General features: G+C 39.7%; 1 long non-coding RNA gene across 1 annotated transcript; it reads right to left on the bottom strand.

Moving 5' to 3' along the window:
• Positions 1 to 7,169: 7,169 nt before the first annotated feature.
• Positions 7,170 to 9,829, bottom strand: LOC108665415. Its single transcript, XR_001930443.2, has 3 exons — positions 7,680 to 9,829; positions 7,503 to 7,571; positions 7,170 to 7,193 (listed from the first exon to the last, which is right to left on the bottom strand). It is a non-coding gene; the product is annotated as an uncharacterized LOC108665415 (long non-coding RNA).
• Positions 9,830 to 17,086: the final 7,257 nt, after the last annotated feature.

Raw genomic sequence — 17,086 nt, 5'->3', positions numbered from 1 at the left:
ATGGAAACAAGAAGATTCATGGCAAACATGGCCAAATATTTAGGTAGAGAATAGGTGTAGCCTTATACTGTTATAGCTATAGAACTCAAAAATTAAATAGAGAAAGAGTCTAAAAAAGTCTCTGCTTTGACATTATGCTCAACAGTCAAGGCAAGATTCTACTCTGAACATGCAAACAAGAAAAAACTTTACAGTCTATCAGCGGGACTCTGAAGGAGAATAGGGATAGTCTGGTTACTGGTAAAACTAAAAGAGGAAGAAGTAGCACCCCTCACATAAGGCAGTCAGTGCCAGTCACTGCCTACTGCCTAGTAGCTGGTTCATAATGCTAGACTGTCTTAAATCTATTGAGATCACATGAACACTTAGTCTACACATTTGCTTTGACAATATGAAAACGAATTGAAATTTACAATCCTTGTGGATGGTTTCAATTAAAAATTTTAAAGTAGTCTTGAAAATTGGAATGCAAGGTTTAATTTTAAAGACGACGATATCTCAGTAATCAAAAGCACAGCACATCCTCTTCTTCCAAGATCTCTTCAATTTTTTTATTAGCATTTTGCTCCCTGCGTAACAGACAACCCTTTGAGGCATTTATTTATTTAATTCTTCTGATAGGAGCACTGGATACTGGTCCATGCAGCCCCTTGCCTAAATAGGGTCTAGTTTGTGTCTAATACTACCTAGTTATGTAACATCTGAAAATCTGCAATTCTGCAAAAGAAACACACACACAAAAAATTACAAGAAAAAATAACAGCAAAAATAACAACAACAACGAAAGAAAATAAATAAAGGTAAAAATTAAAGAGAGAAAATGAATAAAGTAAAAGAAACATGAGTTATGATAACATGGTCAAACATTTAGGTACAGAATAGGTATAGGAGATATTAAATTGAGCATCGACTTTAGAGATCACCACATTGTCAGTGTGTTCCCAGCCCAGTTAGTAGTAATAACCATGCCCTAATCAGCACCTCACATGAGGTTATATAAGTTACAGAAGGTCCAGCCCAGAGGGGGGGGGTGGAGCTTCTGTGGACTCAATAGCTAAGGCACAGTTCTACTAAGATAATGCAGAAACAGGAAAAAACATGACACCCTATGGGCGGGACTCTGAAGGAGAATAGGATTTATTTGCTGTAAGTGGAAAAAGTAGCAAACCTCACATGAGGCAGTCACTACTAACTAAATAGTACTAAACTGTAAATAACATTAAACTGCATGGAGTGCTCTCTTTTCCATTGCAAGCAACCCATTTGTGTTGGGGAAAGAGTTGGGTTGCATTGGGTTTTGCATTGCGCTTTGCATTGCATTTTGAATTGGGTTTGGCGTTTTGCACGTTGTGTGGGGTTTTGCGTTTTGCGCTGTTATCATGTGAGTCTCAGCGCACCGCGAGTTGCAATTTATCCCCTCTTATAACAGAAAGGGCCATGACAACAAGAAAGAATAAATATTTGTGGAAGTGCTAATTTTGTCTAAATTTTAGGTTTGAAAGCTTTAAGGTTTTAAATTTTATTAGGAACAATATCAAATTAACAAATTAAGATTTGCAGTAGGCAAAATAAAATTAAAAAAATCACTAATAAGGGAAGAGCACAGGCCGGGTTAATGTGAACTTAACATTCCCATGCCAGCTGTAAAAATAGATGAAATTAATAAAATAATAAAAGATGAATTACTTGAGAAGCTGTGATTGAAAAGATTAATTTGTAATCAAGCACTGCAGGGTAAAGTGAAGGCAAGGGACTTATCAGTTAACCTTAACAAAACAAGCAAGGGATATCATCATAATTAAATGGAATCAAAACAAGTTAAGTAGTATCCAAAGAACCAAAAGGGTTTGCAATGTGAACACGGTTGACAATGCAATGACAGACTATCAAGTATAGTTGACTATTTGTTTAAAATAGGAATCATGAGAAAATGCAGAAGTTAATGCAATGTAATCAAAGAATCATAATAAATCAAGAACCAATGCCTTATTTACAGAAAACACAAGTTAATTCACATTCACTAACCAGCATGGCTAAGCATGAGTGGTCAGGACTGTCAGACCGCTCTGTTATACAGCTGGGTATCATTCATTGGGCTCAGCTTATAGTTGATGAATATCTGTAACTGAGACTGAAACGGTAGAGAACAAGGACATTGAGGTGAGGTAAAGGCAAGGCTGGAGGCACATAACAAGGATAAATAAGCACAGATTGGCTGTGCTACACAAGCCACAAAAGCTTCCCGGCAACAGCGCGTTGTGTTGGGTTTTGCTTTGCATTTGTTTGTTATGTTTTGGAAACAATATCAGGAATTTGGAGGCCGTGAGCTGCAGCACACTGTTGGAGTCGTTCTCGGAAGTTTCCTACAGCACGTTCACACATATGGCGAGGTATGGCCGTAACCTCTGCTGCAATAATCCGTACCCTTAGCTGTGGTAGGCTGTGAGGGCGACTTCTGAACACCCTCTCTTTTAGCTGTCCCCAAAGTAAGAAATCACAAATGCTCAAATCAGGTGACCTTGCAGGCCACTGTAAATCACCCCTCAAGATCGAGACACCAGACGTCCAGGAAACATGCATTTCAAAACATTGAGTGACATTCGGGCTGTGTGAGCTGTAGCCCCATCCTGCTATAACCACATGTCTCCAAATGCTTCATTTTCAACAATGTTTTCCATCATGGGCTGCAAGAAATTTTGCAACATTGCAGCATAGCAATCAGAATTCACTGTTACGGTTACTCCCTCCTTTGCGAACGACTCAACAGTGTGTTGCAGCTAACGGCCACCATCTTCCAAATAAATATTGTTTTCAAAACATAAGTATTCTAAATGGTATGTTATGCTAACTTCTAGGAAAATAAACTTTTTTCTTTATGTACCTCCATTACTCTTTTATTTTACATCAAAACTGCTCAATCAGTTCTGGCCCACCTTGTATATTGAGAGTTTGAGATTGTATTGACCTTTTAGGCAATTAGAAAGATTTTCCACTCTAAAATGAGTATTCTAATTAAAATATTTAATTTCAATCTTTAAATATGTGAATTTAAAACTAGAAAAAAAAACAATTACAATTATAAGACTATATATAAAATAATTAAAAGCAGTGAATGGATATAAAATATTTAAATTGTGCACATGTTTATTTCAAACAGTGTTAGATTTTCTCATAACTTAAGTCTCATTTCAAGTTGTATGAGGTTTGTTTGGTTATCATTCAGTTTATGTTTAGTATTGGTTTATTGGTCTGAATTAAATGGGAACAGTGCAGTCAGTCACTCAGTCACTCCTAGTTGGTGTGTATAGAGGGCAGGATGGAATTCTAAAATTTACAGTTCATATATTATTTTCGCTACACCTAGACCAGTTTTTCGATACAACATTATTTGAGGCAAAAAATTATGTGGTGTAACGCGGTCAGCGGTGGTAGGGTTGGTATTTCGATACGTTTTCTTATATTGACATGAGAATATATTACCTATACAGAATTCCACACTGATATTTATTAGAGGGTAGAGTCTGGTAGATTTATAGGACATAAAACAAGTAGATCTATTGATAGTGCTGACTGCTGTTCACTGTGCTATCAGCTACCTATCCATTATGTGACTCTTCAATGTTTAGAAGATCTGCATTCCTGAAGTGTTTTTGTATATTGAAGCCAGTTAAATGGTCAATATTTAGCTCATTACCTTGCTCCATACAAACTTTACAAAGCTAATGATTATGAATAGACTTATCAATAATTGTTTACTCAAAAATCCCTAAGTGTAAGTGGTAAACACCACCTTGGCCTGTTGGCCATTATTGAAGGCAATAAATGCCCTTTTTAGCCATCCATTATGATTATGATCCATATACTGTTATTGGGCCCAGACCCCACTTACATGTCCCACTCGAGAACTGGGTCTGTGAGTCAGAATGGGTGTTCTGGTTCACTCACTTCACTGCATGTTTTTCCGCTAAGTCTGACGGGCGTCGGGCCGGACATGAGTATTGACTGAGAGTCAATACTCATGCTCGAGAGGCTGAGAGGCATGCCTGAGAGCCTGAGTCTGCATCGTCATCAGTCGATGACTGTCGATCCAGATGAATGGCTATTACTTTTTTTCTACGTTTCCCTTTCCCCATCTGATCTTCCTATTCCTAAGCTAAGTGAAAGTAACCTACAAACTATGGAATCAGATACAAAATTGATTAGTTTAAAGAGAGCAACTCACGCACATCCGTCTCCCAGACTCCCACGAAGTCTCCCGAGAACCCACATTATGGATATGGTTAAGGCGTTGACATAAGCTAGCACTCGAAATGCTGAGGTACGACATGACGGATAATTTTAACTTCAAATTTCCGTACTTTAGTGAATACTATTCATTTTGTATCTGATGTCATGAAAGGCTTGTAAATTGTATCATGCACTGACTAGTCCAGAAATGTATATTTTCCGAGCATGCATTCTTGCGAAGCTTATTAATCCTTCCGTAACTATTAATGAATGAACAAAGTGCTGCAAAGCTTCATCTAGTGATTAGATCATTCTTATCTCAAACCATGTGTTGTACTGATGTTGAACCACTTTTTCAACATTAATAATAATTGTTATGTCCTGTGGCTTAGTTTAAAAATATGTTGGTTTACTAGAATATAAAATTGAGTCACCTGCACCTGGTGCTACAATAACATGGCCCAGATGCAAACATTGGAAGTCAATTTACCGTTTTAACAGATCTTACTGGATAACCGCAAAAGCCGTCATAGATTTAGATTTTGACAATACACTGTGCGGTCTTACATTTATTTTTTCACGCTAAAAATTATTAACGTGGAAATGTTTGTATCAAATAACCGCATCATCAGACGCACGTAGCTGGTATTTAAACCATTGCCACTAAGAACCAAAGACATTCCATTTATTGATGCAACTACGATCTACGATTGTTTCATTTCCTATCATAAGATAGTGATGAACACCTGCAAGAAGGATTGCAGTGTTGTCAGCTGCAATGGTTGGAAAGTGAATTTACGCTTAAAAATAATGACGCTTCTCTTACTAAGTAGTGTCGGCGCTGAATGTTCAGCAAAGTTGCATGTTTATTGCCCGGCGTATGTTTTATTATAAATTTGTTGTTGTTCGTTGTTTTCCATGCGTCCCCTAAAGATCGAAATTAGTAAATTGGACGAAGTCAACATTTTTTCTTTCCAAAGGTTCTTTCTTTCGATTCCGCCACCGTAGCGTTTTATCAACTTCTTGGAGTTTGGATTCACAATAGTGCAGAAAAGTTGTGCATGTGCAAAAAAAAAACGATGTGTGCAAAATTTTAGACTCATAGGATAATTTCTTCATGATTCGAGGGTCAATTTAAATAAAAAAATAAGAAAGAATTATATATATTTAGAAACTTTTTCAAAAATCCAGCCAGCATTTTTAGAGGTCACAATGGACAAAAATCGCCAGAAAAAGTCTATGTTCAAAATTTCGAAGCTCCACCTTATTATCTTCAAATAATAGAGAATCATTCAAAAATTTCAAGAATTTGGGGAAAAAGCATATACTTTCCCCTATGTAATAATGTTAGTTACTCGAGGGTCGTGATGGGTTAAGACCATCACTATATCATCTCTTTTATACATTCTGCGATTACTAGAGCTCTAAAATCATCATATTCACGGCCACGGTCATCTTTTTGCCGTCGAGATGTAAACCATAGCTAAAATCGTGAAGAATCAAATCATCATGAGAAAAAAATTGCCTTCCTTCACTGGAAATAAAAAATTTAATCTAGTAATGAGCAAATGTAAAAATTATCTAAGTACAATTAAATATAAATTACATAAAGAAATAAGGGATTAAAAACGAAATGTTTAATCGCTGACGACACCTTCATTTGCTAAGACAAACCCGTGAACTAATCAGAAACATTGAACAGACATTATATAGCGTGGCCTAGCAGTAATTTTCTTATGGTGAGTTGATTCCCACAATTTTATCGATGGATGGCGACTAGAAGGTATCAACACATTGCCACATGTTAGTATAACGGTCAAGCAGTTGGTAATTCAACATATAGGTTGTAAATAGATAGGAAAGAGAGTTCTGATGCCTTAAGTCTAAAAAATTATTTAACTTGCAATTATTATTATTGTTATATTAGTCATTTTTTAAGTAACCGTCTAACCATGAAAACGATAGTATAGCAACATCTCTAAAAATCGTAACATGTAGTCTAGATATGATATAGTGATTTCTTCTACATATTGCGAACCTCAAGTTACTAGAATTGTTTGGACAAAATTTTCAAATAGATAAAAATATATACTGTACACAGTCTCACGTAGATGCTATTCACGCAAAGACTGCAATAACCTCGCCATGCTATGGCGACTTTAGTGTACCCTTCGTTGTTGTTGTTGCCCAACCGAGCGCGTCAGCCGGGCTGGTCCAGACGGGGCCGGAGCCAACCAGCCACTTGAACGGGCCTTCGCCATAGGTCTATGATGTTTGGGGTTGTAGGATTGCTGAAGCAGTTAAAAAAATGAGGCACGTTGTCCGGCAGAAGACGGCAATGTGGACAAATGTTGTTGTCAATGCGGTTTTTGTAGCTGCTTAGTATAATGGAGTGGCCGGACCGAAGTTGGGCTAGTATTCGCCTTGTTTTGCGTGGCAAAGTGGCTTCGGACGGGTCGATTTTAAATATATAAAAAAATGAACATTTTCTTAACTAAGCTGTTTTACCGGCTAGTCGCCAGCACAGGCTATCCGCAGGATAAGGAAAAATCAAAAGAAAATAAAAAATCCCTAACTTACGCTCGTTTGTATTTGCTGGAGAAGCTCCAGAGGAGGAGGGGGCGTCGCAGTCAAAAGCCAAGAAATTCTTACCGCTCTCAGATTAAAATTTTTTATCTTAAAATATTTTTATTGAAAAAAAAGTTAAAATCAAATTTTGAAATTTCATTATTTTTTTATCGTGTATCGTTATACGTTTATTATAATTTTGTAAGTGACTCCTACTGTAACCGCATAAGTCACAAACGTGTATTACTTACAATTTGCATTAGTCTCCGGGTGGTTATGGGGGGACTTCCGTTTACCACCCTCAATAACGGGTGGCAGAAGTAGCTGCGGCGCCCCCCCCCCCTCCTCCTCCTGCACCTCCTGCCCACGTTGATCGTCCATAACGTGGATCTCCTGCACTAAATTTAAATTTCCGGCGGATAATCACAACCGAGTTTACCATGCAGAATTGATGCAACCGAAATAAGTTCTATCTTACCGTTTCGTTGTTCGTGGCAGCAAAACGAGAGGCTCCTGCCTCGAGACGCGAAGGTACTAGCAACGTATTCTTTTCGGGTAGTAGGCTTGTGACAATATTGCTCCGGTTACTCGTGCCAGGCGGTATAGGGTTATTAACAATACGTTATTTGTCTTACAGATACTTATCTGTATGATAAATCATAACAAACAAATAAACTTAAAATACGAATACGAGTCAATAGACTTACTTTAGACAGTTCTAGCTCCAAGGCGGCCATACATTCTAGAAGATTGTTCTGATGTTCTAGAAGATTGTTCTGAAACAGAAATAAACAATTGTGATAAGTCTGATGTAGCGACAGTCAATACAAAAGCTATAAAAACTAAAACATTTTAATTGATTTTTAATAAAGAATTGAACTCACTAGAAGCTCTCTGGAGGCCGCGGACTCTAATGGTGGCAGCGGGTGCGGTCTGATGGCCAAGGATCTAGCTTGATATTTCAGCAACAAAATCTGAAATTCGTAGTCCTGAGTAAATGTACTATATAGTAATTGGTTCTATTTACTTACGCTACAATGCCGTCAAATGGGCTAATAAGGGACGTGCGGGCAGACATGAAGTGGGCAGAAAGAAGTTGGACATAAAACATGAGATTGGGTAAAAAGAAGTTGTGAAGGAAGACATGAAAACATGAAATTGGGCTGAAATAAAAGAGCCAACGACTCACCCACCTGGACTGTCCTGGAGGGGGCCCATCACCTGTCTACTCGGAGGGGGCGAGCGAGGGGCGCTGCTGACGGTACGGGCGAGAGAGGAGCTGACGCTGGCCGCGGCTGGCGCAGAGTTAGACGAGGACGATGCGATGGCCACAGCGCTGTCGTAGCTTGTGCGGTGACCTTCATAAAATAATATAATACTAGCATGCTGCGAGGGTCATCACCGGCAGCGTCGAGCAGCAGAGACTTCGGCCTCTCGCAGCTCTTCTTCTGCACACAGTGAACTACTGATTGGAAATTTAATGTTCACCATAAAAAAAGCAAAAACTACACTAACTCCTCCTGTCCCTCCTCCTCCGTTTTTCCGTAGCGTTTTTCTCTATCCAAAAGTTTCCTGCTACCATAGAATATTGGGTGAGGGACGTCATCGTGATATTAAAGTAGTACGCAACCCACAGAATTATTGGAAGCATCAGTATGTACAACGAAGGGCTGGGTCGGTATCGGTAATTTTAGTCCAGCTTCCGAATAAATTACACCTCGTTCAGGTCTTCGAAACAGGATATCGCTTCGCTTGGCCAGGGCAGAGGTTCCTTCACATCTTTTTTCAGCAAATCTGAAAGAGGTCTAGTGAAATTGGAGGCTTTGATAAACCGACGATAGAATGAAATCATTCCGAGAAAGGATTAGAGCAATTTCTTCGTTGTTGGGACAGCTATGCTCATTATGGATTCAATTTTTTGCTCCCTTGTGGTCAGAGCTGACCTTCACCTAGATTATAACCTAAATAATCAGTTTTATTTACCACAATACGACCTTTGGATGGTCTCGCTGTCAAATTATGAGCATTAGGTTCTAGAAAATACAGCTTTCAATGTTTCTACATGTTCAGGCCAGGTTTAGCTGTAGACATAAATAGTATCAAAATGGAATGACACATTAGGCAATGAATTCAAAACTATACGCACGAGTCTTGTGTATGGACGATACAACGGTAAAGTCAAAGTCAAAAGGGAGTCTTAAATTCCATAAGACCTCTGGACGTGTCAAAAGCAGTTAGAGGCCTAGAATTTTATAAAAGAGGAATCTGATGTAAGCTTTACAGAGAACAATTTCGGAGAAATACTTGGCACCATGGAATTAGTGCAGCTCCTCGTCCATGTTGCAAGGAGGTTCTGCATCGCACTGAGTGACAGAGTTCAGGGCTCGGTAGTCAATTGTTAATCTATAACTGTTATCTGGATTCTTATCTAATACACATGGAGAACTGTAAGGTGAAGAAGAAGGCTGAATTATATTCAGTTGCAATAATTTATGGACTTCGTCGTCAAATTGCTTTCGCAAATGCAGTGACACAGAATATACTTTAGATCGAGCAGGTTCTGACGTAGTCCACCTAATTTCATGCTTCAGAAAGCTAATACATCCAGAAACTAAAGATGGGACACTTTCAAACTCTTCAAGCATCTGGGTTACCTGAACAGTTTGGGTTTCGTCAAGCAAACTACATATTTCAGGCTTCTCGTTTCCTGTGTCTACAATTACAATCTCCTCAAATTCATTAGAAATACAGGTTTCACTACAGCCAAGTTCAAATTGATCGTCAAATTTATGAACACTATTTTTCCAGTTAAGAAAGAGATCGCTGTGAGTCAAAGGCTGGCCTGGCTCTCCGTCGCCGGCGTAAGCACAGGAAACAGTCGCTCTGCGCGAATATTGCTTAAGCAAATGGCTTGATAGAGCTTCGTGCGTCCTTCTTCATTATGACATAATTTACACGATTGACGTTCCACAAGTCGCGTAATGCCGAAATCTGTCCGCGAACTTGTCGTCCGTAGAGGAGCTCGAAGGCGGAATAGCCTAAAGTAAACGGTCGCCACTCGCTCGGCAGTTCCCTGAGCACGAACAATGTCGGTACCAAGTAGCTATGCAACTGAGTTGGCTTGTCAATACACAAGCTTTTTAAGACGAGATTTTAAGGTAGAATGGAGTCGTTCAATACGACCTGTACACATCGAATGATTTCCCCCATCAAGGCGGAGGTAAATTGTGGTCCACGGTGAGACAGTATTTCTGTAGGGATCCCTACGCGGGCAAATATTTGGAGCAGAGCTTCGGGCACAGAAATAGAATCGATATCCTTGCGGCGCAATGCTTCTGGGAATCCTGTTGCCACGTCAATAAGCGTTAGGATATAACGGAGCTTATCCTCACTTGCTGGCGATAAACCAAGACCAAGTCTATGGCAACTATAGATAAAGGTTCAGTAATTATAGGCATATTCATCAAAGGCACTTTGGACACGTTACCTTTTGCAGACATCCTTTGACATCTATCACAAGATCTGCAAACATTTCTAATATCCATGCTCATTACTGGCCAAAAAAATCAGATTTTAATTTAGTTTCAGTTTTCCTATGCGAAAAGTGACCTGCGAGAGGTGATTAGTGCTAGTGGGCCACTTGCAATACCGTCGACCGGCACTCGGCGGGTACAATTAACGCAGCTTTACCGAAATTTGAAGGTATAGAAGATTTCAAACATTTATGATACAAAATGTCATATTCATTAACGTTAGTTAGAATATTCAGAGCCGTCTCCGAAGGAGGCGATTTCATTTGCTTTAGCACGAACATCTGAGAGTTTGGCAGATTTGTTGATCTCGCTTGAACTCTTTATGTGACATTTTAATACAATATTGCTTGGGCCACACTAGCGGGTGAATTACTCTTTCCCAGGAAGCTCGTTACAGCATTGACATGGTCAAGTACTTCGGAGTTGACGGGATCACGCTCTGCATGATATTCTTTCTTGCGGACTTGGGGCTCTTAATTCTACGCCCTGTACATTCCCAGTCAAAACGGCACAGAATTTTATGGGGGCTCTTCTGGTATCAACCCAACCACGATAATACACATAATTTATATAACATCTAACCATGGAAAATGAGTTCTCCGTTCCCAAATAGTCGGATACAGTAACAAATTTACACTTTGAGAGGTCTACATTCAGGCAAGAGACAATTACGTTTGAACAGCCAGTGTCTCGCAACATAGTGAATACATTGGCACTCGTTTAACAGTACCACAAGTCATGAATTTAGAAAATATTTCATCGTTCAAACAAAAATCAATTTTGGCATTTCTTGCACTATCCTTCCTTTGTACGTGACTTCTAAATGAAGACGGGTTTCGAGGGCATTTGATTTTAGGGTGACCTAATTGGCCACACGCATGACACTTGACCTTTGACCAATTACGTGACTGGTGCGAGGACGGACTAGGAGGGCTTTGTTTCACTTGAACACTGGGTTCAGCATTGAAATTTTTGGTCCCTCTTGCTTTCGTATATGCATTATGGGCGCTTGCCCAGTTGTCTGCTAATTTTACCACTTTATTCAAGTCATTCAAATTATGTTCCTTCATGCAGGTACAATCTCAAATCATTGTGATAGAGGCAAGAAACTGATCTAGTAGAACAAACTGCGAAGAGCGTCACAAGCTATGGGCACTTCTTTAGAATGTCCAAAAATCAAAGCTGCGTCTTAACTGAATAAGAAATTGAGCGTAGGTTTCATCCGGCTTTATTTTCATTGACCTGAACTCTTGGCGGTAGTTCTCGGGTGTGCGGTTAAACCCAACTAGCAATGCGCGCTTCAATGAATAGTAATCACCTGTCACTTCTGCTGTTAATGCTGCATACATTTTAACGGCTCTGCTAGTTAATAAACTTCCTAAATGAATAGCAAAAGAGCTACGTGGTACGTTTAATAGCTCAGCAATTCTTTCAAATCTGAACGAATAGGATGAAATGTCTAAAACAGCTTTATGAACGGGAACTTAGGTCAAGCAACTGCATCAGACGCCGAGACGTTGGAAACTGGGGCAGATCTGAAGTCTAGCATCTCAAGCTCGTGTTCACGTTCTTTATCTTTCTGCTCGGTCTCTATCCTCAACTTCTCTAGTTCCCTCTCTTGTCCCTAATTAAAGCCTGCTGCTCGCGTACACATACAGAAACGTCGTCTCCGGTAATTCCTAAGGCAGAAGCCTCTTCGGTAAGTGCAACAATACAATTGATGACACCGTGGCCATAGTGATTCACCAATATAAAATTTGACAATTGCAATAGAGGTAACAACTGCAACGATAATTAGTTCACTGCAAGTAATAAAATTTCGGGATCACGGTCTTCCTACACAAATTTGCAAAGATCAAAATCATCCCTACGTTAAAATCCACGTACAAAATACTAACACCATAGCTGCAACGAAATTCACACACCTACATCAATAAATGCACACATGTATCAATAAATGCACACCTACATCAAATGCACACCTAAATCAATAAATGCACACCTACACTTGAATAAATCAATCAATAAATTCACGACCGATGAATTTACCATCAGTAAATTCACCATTAACAACTTTTTTTTTTCGACAAATTCAACTCTTGAGTAAGTTCACCAATATTAGCAAAATCACCTCGGTCACAATGTTTTCATCAAGGAATCTTCATGGAAGTCTTCAAATTCTTGACAGGACGTTAGATGGTATGTACTATGTACCATCTTCAAAGTCAACATCAAATGCTGGAACTCTTTCCTTTCAGTAGCGACAGGTTGAACAACCTTCGCCAGCTCCACCACGTGCAGATCCTGAACATCAGGCCCTCTGCGGCCTCGTCAATTGAACAATAATTGAAAGCAACTCACGCGTCTGAACAGTACACTGAGAATCCATTGAAGTTACAGGCGTGATGGAACCTCCAACACTCAGCCTCTTCTACTCACGAGTTTGTCACTTCACTCCGTAAGGACGGTGGAGTTATCCATTATCCATTCACAATAGATAGGTAACTTAGGTAAGCCACAAGCCATGAACGATTAACTGATGTGCCCCCTGGGAAGGTCGTCACCGTGTAGGGGTGACTTTCACAAACTATAGAAGTTTTTATCGGATGCAAAAAATTCGTAATGGTTTCAGAGAGAAGACGGCCCGAATAGGGCTTGTCAGCCCCTTTAATGTTTTGCGATTTCATCGAATTCTCCTCGTCCACCCTTTACTCATCCACATACATATTTTCATTCAGTTTTCTATACATGCCAATATTTCGTTTTGAATGAATTAACATTGGATACTCATACCTGAAGCGATAGCGTTCAAAGAAACTATGAAGTCACCGACCGAGGATGGAACCCGTGCCCAGGAGGTAGTCGGTTGCAAGAGTGCTGTCATCCTGTGCCTTGATCCATTACACCACCCGGGCATACGCAGCTTAGAGTCGCAGTGTTTCTCAAGTGTAATACGTAGTTATACCTGAATAAATTGGACTACTAATCTTGGTAATATCCAATTGGGCAATTGAATTACGTATGCGTCGCTCATATTCATTACTATCTTCAAAGGAACACGTGTGTAATGAAACAAAAAGCCACTAGTATTTCATTACATATATCGTCACATTGGCTGCTTTTACCATGTAACAAATTGAGTAGCAATAAGAACCTATCAGAACTGGAAAATATTATTAATTCATAAATAATCCCTCTTTAAGCCATCTTGACGGTTATTCGAAAATAGATATTTACGTAGTGCCGCAGTCTTAAGATTCTTAATCTGTAATAAAAATAGAAAGCTATTTAATCTCAAATAAAGTCGGTGCTAAGTTCTCCACGTTCGCAAATGCTTCGAAAAATTCACTACCACGTGTGTGGATTTTGAAAGAAGTTGTATAATTCAAGTGTGTGCTGGTGTGACAGTTTTCTGTAGTTATCTAAAAAAAAAATTTCCTCTATTGGTGATGCAGCGCTTTGGTAGCGAAAAACACAATCGAAAACACATAACCCTAAAGCGAACGTTCTGCGTTCCTATCTATCAATCAACGAGTCGCTAGTTTTTCAAGTGATAAAGACTGTAACAATTCATCTGCCGAGCCTTCGTTGTTGAAAATTATCAAGCTTACGGTCATCAGATCTTTTTGTCGGGCAGGTTTATCTCAAGTGAGAGGACAAACATCGGCATTCAAGTGACGTAGGGCGGGAGAATTTCAGGACTGCATTTAGTCATGAGCGATGGAGCTGCTTAACACTACCCTATGACTGCTTCTGGGAGACTAAGTATTGCATCTGGGAGCAGTGTTGCCAGGTTACTTCTCGGCGAAAATACCAGATTGCGTAGCTCAGAATACCAGAAATTCTATTGTTCAAAAACAGACTAATACCTACAAATTTAATGACACTATTCGTCAGAAAAGTTGGTTAGAAAAAGAAAAAAAATTATCGTACATACTGTGCAGTTATCTGGCTTGACGATAATTAGTCAATTTTAACACGTTATATTGTTTCCCTCTGTTTGGTACATTTTGACACTTTTCTTTTCCTGTGTTTGATTACATTGACACTTTTTCCTTTTTATCACTGTATGGCACTTCTTCCCCTTCGCTCAACATGAGCAAGCCACGGAAACAGGTCATCTACCTTATGCTTATTTTCGTTCATGCTTGCATATTGCATTAATCTAACATTTCGGGTGTGATCACTTGTTGCGGTTGAGCAGATAGCTTTTGGTCCGATTAAGAGACTCCAGTACCTTAGTTGAAATTTTATTTCGTTGCTTGTTTTTCACATAAGTGACTTGTGAAAACATTCGCTCCAAGAATGCATTGAGGACAGGTCAAAGTAGACAAGTGATGCAGTAGGCAGCCAGTTCCATGAATGGATGATGATTTTCAAGATCAGAGAAATATTGAATGACACCCCAGAATTCAAGTGGCACTCCAATAAGTGGCACACTAGAATTCAAAACCTCCAAATAAAAATGGTGGAGCTTGTGTCACAGCGATCGGTTCGACAATCTTATTCGTCTTAGGCCATATCATCACTGATCAGTAATCAATCAAGGAACAAGGATCACTCTCGTGCTTATATTGCACTAAGCACTTTTGTTAAATGTTAACAATTAGATTGAGGTTATTTCATCAAGCGGTAAACTTGCGGGTCCAAAAATGCCGGGAAGCCTCTATAGTCGCGCCGCTCTGAAGGTAATCTATATAATCCACGCCTATGCTGGAGGAAATTCAAACTTCAGAGGTGGAATTTGATACAGTAAATTTGCAGTAGTCAGAAAAATACCAGATTTAGGCAAATATACAAGATCTAAAATATTCATACCAGACACCTTCTGAAAATACCAGATTTGCGAAATCTGGTATCGAAATATACCATCTGGCAATGCTGCTGATCTGGCAAGTTGGCGACTACTGCAATGCTCCGTTCAGCTAGGGTGCCAACAATTGAATGTATTTTAAATATTGTCGAACTTGCGTTAGGCATTTTACTCTCCATGGCTTGTGAATATATGCAAAGCTGAACTAGAGGATACATGCTGTATGTTACTACTTTTTTCCAAACTGTGTAAATGTTAGAGACTGCATGAAAGCAATTATGTACTGAAATGCGTTCCTACACGAGCAAGATCGTTTATATAGCAAGCGAAATATGGTCGTGAGTGACAAGCGGCCTATCGTTCGTGTACAGCCTTTAAGTACCGTGCGAATTATCGCCGATGGCAGCGGTGTTGCCTGTCCATCTCGTCACGACTCACGACGGACGTGTCCTGTGCAACTGGATTAATTTTCTTTTCTTTAGTATTGAGTTCTATTTATGTGTATTTTTTTCTTCGTGCACCTAGTGGCAACACTCTAGGAACCGTTCATTAACCGCTACATCTCACACGTCAGTTCCTTATCTCGACTAACGCGACGACTGGTCATTTGCTGTCAGGCCTTTTCCTGTATTCCATATTTAGTAATTTGAAATATTACACGATCATTATTGGGACTGTTACATGTTTATTTATCTTCATTTATTTTGTCATTTTCTTTGCACGCAGATTCATTCAATGAGAGCTAGCTGGTGGATGAGAGCTGGCTGGTGGATGAGAGCTGGCTGGTGGATGAGAGCTGGCTGGTGGATGAGAGCTGGCTGGTGGATGAGAGCTGGCTGGTGGATGAGAGCTGGCGGGGAAGATGCGCTAGCCGCTAGGTTGACTTGCGCCGTTCGCTAAATTAAAGTAAATATTATCTGCGGCATGGCCCAGACTAATTAATATATGCGACATGGCCCAGACTAATATATGCGACATGGCCCAGACTAATATATGCGACATGCTCCAGAAATTTGTCGAGTATCCATGCAAGACCGAGGCTGCGCGACGTGAACAAATACGCGGGCCGCTCTCCCATACAGCCTTACTATGCCATACAGCATAGGAACGTTCAATATTATTTATTTCTTGCTTCCGAAACAAAAAAATCCTTGAGTAATATTTAGTTCCAGCCAACGTGGCCATTAATTGGAACCATTTTCCTGTGGTCAACCTCTTGATATATTATTTATTAATGCTGATGAAACAAACATGATTAGAAAGCTTAATGGTGTTATAATATACAGACATAAAGATATGATGATATATATCCTCAGTACCATGCTATAGCATTGCTTCACTTGACATTTCGTCAATGCAGCTCCAGACTTCAATAAAGGCAACAAATAATTTATTATAGTGGGACTAACTATAGTGCACGTAATTACTAATTGTCAAACTGATAGAAAATTAACTAGGATTAATTCATCAGTACTTATCAGTACCAGTGTTAATTAGGCTGTTACGTCTGTCGCTTATCCTGAACATCGTAGAATTTTTACAGCTTGACGTGGGTCTCGAACACGGAAACAACTGATACAATTTTGCTGTAACCGCCCGGCCTCATCGCCGATTTGACCAGAACTATTGCAGGTAGTTGGAATCGAACCCACAACTCGCTGTAACCACTGGGCTACCTTTAGATAATTACTCACACTAACTTTACTAATCTAAAATAAAACGAAAATTCATTTGAATTAAAGAAGGCCCAAACTCGAGAACGAAAACCCCGAGGTCGGCGCGGGTGCTGTTCACCATCCCCACCATGCCCGTCCACTCTGCCCCCTGCTGCCATCTCCAGAACTCTCCTAATTGGGGAAACAACAGCCAATTTGTTTAAAAACGCCGAGAAGGGGAACGCTTTAATTTGTTGAGGAACGCTAAGTAAAACCAAAAAGACGGTTGT

Source organism: Hyalella azteca, unplaced genomic scaffold, assembly GCF_000764305.2.
Source record: "Hyalella azteca isolate HAZT.00-mixed unplaced genomic scaffold, Hazt_2.0.2 contig15535, whole genome shotgun sequence".
Taxonomy (NCBI): domain Eukaryota; kingdom Metazoa; phylum Arthropoda; class Malacostraca; order Amphipoda; family Hyalellidae; genus Hyalella; species Hyalella azteca.
This window is presented reverse-complemented; position numbering and strand designations above follow the sequence as displayed.